General features: G+C 40.2%; 1 long non-coding RNA gene across 2 annotated transcripts in view; it reads left to right on the top strand.

Annotated features, from left to right (window-relative positions):
• The first annotated feature begins 488 nt into the window (after positions 1–488).
• LOC106070606 (uncharacterized) overlaps positions 489–9,368 on the top strand; it is a 63,514-nt gene continuing 54,634 nt past the window's right edge. Inside the window, exon 1 of one of the 2 annotated variants that reach the window (XR_008778724.1) lies at positions 489–1,441. This is a non-coding gene — a long non-coding RNA (uncharacterized LOC106070606). The remainder of the gene's footprint in view (positions 1,442–9,368) is intronic. The other variant, XR_001218271.2, reaches the window with a different exon arrangement.

The following is a 9,368-nucleotide window of genomic DNA, read 5'->3' as shown; positions in this document are numbered from 1 at the left end:
TATTGTACCGTCGAACGAAATTTAGATGTTTAATTTGACCTAAAGTTATAAATCCAAATATTTTGTACTGACGCATTGAACAGTCTTTAACGTACGGCGTTTATCATTGAACACTTTGAACGCTCTGAACGATTTACTTTCTCTCAGATTTGTCAGTGTCGTTAACTGACGATCAAAGTTGAATATATTAGTGCAACACTTTTACTTGTGACGGATTGGGGAAAGAGGGGGGGGGGGGGCATAGGGCTAGCTGCGAAAGAGAGAGGGGAGGCGATCTGTTGACTTGCAGTCCATGTTTAGGGAGGGAAAAAAAGCTATCACGTCTTGACATTAATGGCATATTTATATTATTCATGAACGTCTTTAGCTCATTGTCTAGCCTGAAAATTAGAGTCAAAAGGACCGCCCTTACCCCCGGGTCCCCCACCCACAGTTACACTACGAATTCCCTCCCTTTTCCTGTCAGAAAGATGCTTCCCCCTTCCCTCAGACAAACTAGTTAATCGTCGCCTGCTGAATTTTAACTACTCTCGCTGGGTAATCCGATCCTAGGAAGAAAGTCCGTTGAATAAATTTTGTCTGTCCTCACAAGACTCTTGTCAGTTTTCTCTTCTCATTTGGTGCTGGCGTTTTGATCAGAAACCTAGAAATATTTTCACTGATAGTTTTCGCTATTTTTCTGGACTTCAGTGTTTCTGGGAATCGTTTTCTTTTTTCTTCTGTACCGCAAGAGTTTTGTGGAGATTTCCGAACTTGTCTCTTTGAGTTGGAAAAGTAATAGTGACTACTTCCGGTTCAGATTCAGACTTGGAGATGCTTACGAACTTCCTGTTCTGTACTTCTGATCACATGGTCAGGGGACATTTTCCAAAATACAGAAGTCGACTTTGACGTAGAAAGGAGTTCTCAAGAGCTCTTACCATGTGACCAAAACCTGTTCGTAAGAGATACAAAAAAAATTTGTTTTCAAACATACCGGATGACTAATGACGATATTTTATATATATTCTATATTCTATTATGAAAGTAAATGGTAAAATAATGTTGCCTTTCAGAGAAAATATCCAGCCTAAAGGCAAAGTAACAAATTACAAATAACAAAATAGATTTTGCCTATAATGTTACATTATAATGGGAAGTGTAGTAAAAAGAAGTAATGAATCATTAAAAATAAGATTATAATAAAATAAAAATATAAACTAAATAAGATTATAACATTTTCGTTGACTACAACAGGAAACAAGATTATGAATGCTAACTGTGATTCCGCGACGTCACGCCTTGGATTAAGGATATAATGGTTACCTGAGGATTTATATGGTCACTCTAGGATAAAGGAACTACCCAAAGATCCCAGCAATGGAATGTGTCCACTCGAAGACTGCACACACACACTAAGAGGCTACATTGAGAATATCTTTGGAGTGAGAGTATATGCCAGGTAAGCAGCTCGGCCTTGACCTTTTCATATTTACCTGTACTCTCGTCTGCTGTCGTTGACTTTTATTAAGTAGGACAGTTCAAAGAAAGTAGTTCCGTCTCCATTTTGTTTATGTTTCGATTAGATCAATGAGTTGAATGGCTTTATTTTCTTTCGCGGACCTGCCATATTATGTAAGACAGCTAATCAGGTGTTCTGTAAGTTAAATAGTGACATTCTTCATCGTGAGACTATTGTGAATTTAGAAAACATCGCTGCACAGTTCAATCGAACACATAGTGAACATTTCAGGAACAGAAATAAAGGGATTGAAAAATTCTCCAGGAAAGGGATGGGAGAGATATATAAGTTCTTTGATGAAATCAATAGAGAACTGTTCTTAAAAGGAACCTAGCAAAAACATAAAAAAAATACTTAAAAAAAAAAACAAAGCTTATTATAGGGACAGACAGACAATTACAATCACTATCATATCTCTCAATGCTACAAGATGTATCTCCCTTTTTATATAAAACACAATTAATTAATTACCACTAATTCATTACTTTACTAGTTGTTTTTTTTTTTAAATTGATATTTCCATGAGACAAATTGAGTTGATAAAAGTTTGGTACAAACTGAGGTTTTCATACAACGTTCGCTTGCTTCCTGAATGTATTTTCTTATCTTTTAATAGTTCAATTGAAGAGTTCCATAATAAACTAAACAATGTCAAGGATGCAAACTTAAAAAATTCATTGCTGTCAACTAATTAGAAACGAATTTAGCTTTAATTTAGCACCTCAAGGAGAGTCAGTTTATCTTCGTATCAAATTCTTACTGCTAGCTATTTGCCCGTTTGTTTTTAAATGTTTGACGCTATTCAGTGAAAGTCGAAAGCTTCCTACAGAGGCCTAGTCAAAGTATTTTGTGCTAAATATAGAAGAGCTTGGGAAATTGATTCCGCAGTAGTAAAAATGAAAAAAAAAAATGATCCTATAGTGATACCTTTGAAAACAAACACACACACACACACACACACGCTTCCTTCTTTTTGCACACCAGAGACACCAAAAAGCGAGCTATTTATAATGTTTCAGCCATGTTTGAACATCTGCAATCATTATCATCATCGTCAAACTCCATTTGAGTGAGGGCTTGAGAGGCTCAAACCCTCTCTTGCAAATGCCCTGGACAGAAACCCTGCTGTCTTGTGTAGTGCATACATGTCACGATACAGGTCAAGAATTTTTGGTTTCCCTGACCTGTTGAGACGGAGATCAGCAAGTCTGGGGCAGTCAAACAGAATATGAGGCACGGGGGCACCGTGAATCGAAATTTGGCCATAGCCGTGAGAAATATGAGCCAACAGGACAGCACACTGCACGATTTAAGGGGCAACCCAAATCTCCTCCCCCTGGAGAAACCCATACTTATGTCGAGAAAATTCCCAATAGATACAGTGTCTGAATTCAAAAAGCTAGCTAAGTTTTAAGTACTGATACCAACATTTGACATTTTTCATATCAATTGTCTTCTAGAGATGCACATAATCTCGACATTGAAGAGCAGTCATTTTCGTGTGCATATTGATACACTGAAGTAAAATATTTTTTTAATAAATAAATACATTGCTTACTTTTGTTATGCAGACATATTAAGTCCTTGTGGTAGAGAGTTTTTGTTAACGCATGTGGTATGAAAAAATCCTCTTGTGTGTGTGTGTGTGTGTTTAGCCATTTTGGTGTAAGTGTCACTGAAGACGCAATCGACAATGAACCAAAGACTTGCTGATCATTTCAAAACAAAGTGACTTTATGACTTCTTCCACTTGTAGAAGTGAGCCAAGTTTAACTGTAGAGGTTTTGTTTCTAGCTAGATTACTTACAAAACATACATCCATATAAGTTGTACTCTCTCTCTCTCTCTCTCTCTCTATCTATCTATCTATCTTTCTGTCTGTCTGTCGGTCGGTCTGTCCATCTGTCCCAGGTTTGACAATACTCCCATATTCACACACACACACACAAACACACACACACAAACTCACAGACAAATTGAAATACCATTCTTGTTACATGATAATAGATAAATATAAAGTACCTCTTTTGATTCTTGAATGGACCAGACTTTGAATGTTGCCATGACAACAAGAAATGCTTCTCACCAACGAAGTCACACTTCAACAATTTTTTTTTACGGCAATAGCCGGCGTCCAACGATCAAAGGGCGATTGACAACCTTGACCTTTGAACTTTCCCCATCCCTCCAGTGAAGAGCTGGTCTCATCCGCCATACAGAGATGTAAAGCTGCATGGAAGATTTGTTCTTGGTCTCGCAATGTTCTAGTTCCACCATCAAACTGGTCACTGGGAAAGAGTACTTAATACTATGTATAATTTTGTCCTCTCTGCTGATCCCTGTCCACTATATATAAGTTTCAATATTGAGAAGAGGGAGAGTTTCAAGATGGCTTGTGACGTGATGACGTTGATTAACAAATCCATCCTCACCGCTGTCTTCCTCTTGCTCAACACTTCACTTTCTGCACTTTGAAATTATTTTGTCATTTTTTTGTGTGCATATACGCTTACCAAAGTGATATTCAAACATGTGTAACCATATTTGATATAACATTTACCAAATTAAATTGCTCGTTGACGTAACGTTCTTTCAAAGGACTACTACAGTGTTCGAGTTTCTATACGAAGCATTTTTCAGCGTCACAAGACTTTCTTGCTTGATGTCCCACAGGTGACTTTAGATGTCTTCTATGTATTTATTATGACTTTGTTTTTCCCAGTTCAATTCAAACCTGGGATGTCAAGGATCTCACATATAAAGAAAGATAAACTCTTTCCGTTTTTTTTTCTTTTTTTTTTTTTTTTTGTAAATTGATCATAATGTTATAAACCTGGTGGTGGCACAGATGGGGGTAGTGGTGTGAGTGTAGTCAGCCGACGCAAATCGCCCCAGGCCAGCGCTAGACGAGCGGTCAACCGTGACGAGTTACGACGGTCAGCCGAGACGAGTGTCAACACGGCGGTTCGGGAAGGATCGACGGCGGTCCGGGAAGGATCGACGTCGTGAACAGAACTCAGGAGTGTCACGAGAGTTGTAGTCATCTGAAAACCTAGAAACGTCGAGCGGCGTTCTGTCCGGTTCGAGAAGGCCAGTAGGGACCCTATATAAGAGCGGAGGTGTCGCAGTCAAGACGGTTCACGGCAGGGGTTCAGAGCCCGGTTCACTACAGTCTGGTCGACCACAGCACAGTTCAGCGGTGTGGTTCTGTACGGAGCATTACGACGGTTCAGTGCGGAGTACTGTCAAGTACAATTGAGACGGCTGGCGTCTTGATCTTGGTCTGCGATCGAGTCCGACACAACGAGCCTAGTCTGTGAAGTCAGTCCTGAACTGTTGAACCCAGTGCAAGCCCGGAACGAGACGGAGAGGCCAGTGCAAGAGTTGATACTGCGGAACGGTGTTATTGGAGAGATATTTGTACAGTGTACGTATTGCCAATTGTACAGTACTGGCTGTTATTTATTCAACTATTAAAGTGTTACGTTTCTTTGGAGCCCTGAGTTGTCAAGTTCTTTAAGTTGGTGGTGTATGGTGCAGTTAGTACAGAGCCTGGATAGTGAGATTCGTAACAATAAACTAGAAACACACCAATAGTATATATAAATAAACAATTGACTGGGCTGTTTGATATGCAGCTATAAACAAATGTCTTACAGTCTAATAATAAAAACTTTTTTTTTTAAAGTTATAGATTTATAGATGTAAATGTTTTGAGCGATGTCATGATTAACATATAAAGCACACATCTCTGCGCATATATTTAAAAAGATTGTTATTTATTTTAATGATAATATAGCAGAAACAAAACTTGACAGACACTTATTTCTAGCTCTGGACTTGAGTCCCTTATCAGTCAAGTATTTTAACAGATCGAAATTCTAGTCCCTTTTTACGCCGTGTGCATGCATTACACCCAAACACAAAGAATAGCTCACAAAGTCTAGCAGAAGTGCAGATAGATTTGAAACAGCATGACTAGCAAAATAATTTCCAAGTGAAACCAATCTAGGCTATTAGTCAATGTTTACTCTATTTGTAATTTTAACCAATCTCTTTTTTCTATCACGCAATCCACTTAATACGTTTTTCTCAGGGTGAAAGGTCAATGCCCATTTCCACGTCCATTAGCGCAGTAATTTGATGCCTGCTCCTGGCTCTATACGACCTTAAGTACCATCTCTCAGTTAGCCACCACCCTTGAGACGTGGTCATCAAAACTGGACATAGATCCCATAGCCTGTTTTGGCCATACCATGATGAAGAGATAGCACTTTTTTTTATGAGAAAGTGATAGTACTGAGAAATTAGGCCCATTCTTAGCAGAGCAGTGACTCTAGTAGCAGCTTTAAGTAACTCATTGGAGTTACTAGGCGAAGAGATAAGGACTCGGAAACTGGTTTGTTGATACTGTGACTACATGTATAGGTCAATGCTGCAACTGAACAAGGGATGAGCCTTCTTGTGAAGCAATGAGGGTGAAAACTTTTAGTGTTGTTTTTGTTTGTGCACAGGAATAAGAAGACATAGCCCTAAACCGCACTAGATGGAGACAGACGGTGTCCAAAAAAGCTATGGACAGTAAAAAAAAAAACATGGACCTCATCTCTGGAAGAAAAGCGTGCCATACGAAAAATGGCCAGCTCCTCTGCCACCAAAGCGAAAGCCACATTAACCTGCGATATTTGTGGAAGGGAGTGTCTCTCCAAAATAGGGCTCCACAGTCACATGAGAAAGTGTTCGAGATGAACCATAGTCGTTCTACTACTGAAGGAGGCCAACAACAACATGTTAAGTGTTCGAGATGAACCATAGTCGTTCTACGACTGAAGGAGGCCAACAACAACATGTTAAGTGTTCGAGATGAACCATAGTCGTTCTACGACTGAAGGAGGCCAACAACAACATGTTAAGTGTTCGAGATGAACCATAGTCGTTCTACGACTGAAGGAGGCCAACAACAACATGTTAAGTGTTCGAGATGAACCATAGTCGTTCTACGACTGAAGGAGGCCAACAACAACATGTTAAGTGTTCGAGATGAACCATAGTCGTTCTACGACTGAAGGAGGCCAACAACAACATGTTAAGTGTTCGAGATGAACCATAGTCGTTCTACGACTGAAGGAGGCCAACAACAACATGTTAAGTGTTCGAGATGAACCATAGTCGTTCTACGACTGAAGGAGGCCAACAACAACATGTTAAGTGTTCGAGATGAACCATAGTCGTTCTACGACTGAAGGAGGCCAACAACAACATGTTAAGTGTTCGAGATGAACCATAGTCGTTCTACTACTGAAGGAGGCCAACAACAACATGTTAAGTGTTCGAGATGAACCATAGTCGTTCTACGACTGAAGGAGGCCAACAACAACATGTTAAGTGTTCGAGATGAACCATAGTCGTTCTACGACTGAAGGAGGCCAACAACAACATGTTAAGTGTTCGAGATGAACCATAGTCGTTCTACGACTGAAGGAGGCCAACAACAACATGTTAAGTGTTCGAGATGAACCATAGTCGTTCTACGACTGAAGGAGGCCAACAACAACATGAGAAAGTGTTCGAGATGAACCATAGTCGTTCTACGACTGAAGGAGGCCAACAACAACATGAGAAAGTGTTCGAGATGAACCATAGTCGTTCTACGACTGAAGGAGGCCAACAACAACATGAGAAAGTGTTCGAGATGAACCATAGTCGTTCTACGACTGAAGGAGGCCAACAACAACATGTTAAGTGTTCGAGATGAACCATAGTCGTTCTACTACTGAAGGAGGCCAACAACAACATGTTAAGTGTTCGAGATGAACCATAGTCGTTCTACTACTGAAGGAGGCCAACAACAACATGAGAAAGTGTTCGAGATGAACCATAGTCGTTCTACGACTGAAGGAGGCCAACAACAACATGTTAAGTGTTCGAGATGAACCATAGTCGTTCTACGACAACATGTTAAGTGTTCGAGATGAACCATAGTCGTTCTACGACTGAAGGAGGCCAACAACAACATGAGAAAGTGTTCGAGATGAACCATAGTCGTTCTACGACTGAAGGAGGCCAACAACAACATGTTAAGTGTTCGAGATGAACCATAGTCGTTCTACGACTGAAGGAGGCCAACAACAACATGTTAAGTGTTCGAGATGAACCATAGTCGTTCTACGACTGAAGGAGGCCAACAACAACATGTTAAGTGTTCGAGATGAACCATAGTCGTTCTACGACTGAAGGAGGCCAACAACAACATGTTAAGTGTTCGAGATGAACCATAGTCGTTCTACGACTGAAGGAGGCCAACAACAACATGAGAAAGTGTTCGAGATGAACCATAGTCGTTCTACGACTGAAGGAGGCCAACAACAACATGTTAAGTGTTCGAGATGAACCATAGTCGTTCTACGACTGAAGGAGGCCAACAACAACATGTTAAGTGTTCGAGATGAACCATAGTCGTTCTACGACTGAAGGAGGCCAACAACAACATGAGAAAGTGTTCGAGATGAACCATAGTCGTTCTACGACTGAAGGAGGCCAACAACAACATGTTAAGTGTTCGAGATGAACCATAGTCGTTCTACGACTGAAGGAGGCCAACAACAACATGTTAAGTGTTCGAGATGAACCTTAGTCGTTCTACGACTGAAGGAGGCCAACAACAACATGTTAAGTGTTTGACTATGTTCATAAATAAAGAAACCTAAACTTTACCAATCTCCATTTTTCAAAGAAACTTTGTTTATCTTATTTCTGTAAGTTTCTAATGTATAGATAACATTTTAGTTTGTAGCAAGCTCTCAACCTGATCTCATAATTTGAACAAGGAATGAACTGAACATATTCATTAAGCTTTATAAAATGTTAATGGACTTGGATTCGTCAGCAGCCTTTTAACCCGGAACTAATATTAAAAAGTACAAGATGGCGTCATTTCAGAGTAAATATTTTACGAAGCTTTAGATTTAAAAATCTTCGATTTTCGAGATCTTATTTTAGTATTCCAGGACCCCCGGATCGTGTCGCAAGCGCTTAGAATCATTTCGTAATCACTTTGTTACAACCTAAAGACTTAAATGGTCATTAGCTTCTACCAGCTATCCAACATGAAGTGTTCTTTTGTAATGTAAGCCTAGATATGTGTGGGGTCAAAGGGAAGAAGGATGAAATGACTTTCACTTCTAAAACTGGCCTTAAGACCAATGTAAGTCCGTGTCTCTGAAACTTAAGAACCTGCTGGTATGCTCTACGATATCAGATGACCTCTGCAAAGTCTATAGTTCGACATTCGACATCTGAAGTTCAGAGCAATTAGGGCAGCCTATCGACTAAAAGTCTACCTGGCGTCATGCCCTTTAGTAACCTGACCTCTTGAGTATCACTATGTCACAGATGTATTTGATGGGGAGTCTCTGACCCGTTTACTCAGTCCGCCTCATTCCCCCCCCCCTCCTCCTTTGACTTACGATGGGTCATTTGGCTCTTTTGTCAACCGTAGAGATGACGGGTCTAAAAGGTTGTAAGTAGCCCACTCAGACAGCGTGAACATTGGACTAAGCAGAGCGCTTGTGTAGCTGTTGTCTCACGTTATGATAACAATTATTGTTGTCCACCATTACTGTGTGTGTGTGTGTGTGTGTGCGTGCGTGCGATGTGATGTTAATGGCGGTGTCTAGTGTTACACACAAAGTGTCTACCCTGGCAACTTCTGGCAACACCTGGAAAAGCGATGAAATTTCCATTGTCCACCTGTTTCTTCTTGGCGGTTCTCAAATCATTGAAGGTACGGTGTCCACTTTGCTGACAAGTCCTGTGACAAAAATTGACGCCAGCATGGTCCACATAAGTGGCATAAAGTATAAAACAA

Source organism: Biomphalaria glabrata, chromosome 6, assembly GCF_947242115.1.
Source record: "Biomphalaria glabrata chromosome 6, xgBioGlab47.1, whole genome shotgun sequence".
In the NCBI taxonomy this organism is placed as follows: Eukaryota; Metazoa; Mollusca; class Gastropoda; family Planorbidae; genus Biomphalaria; species Biomphalaria glabrata.
This window is presented reverse-complemented; position numbering and strand designations above follow the sequence as displayed.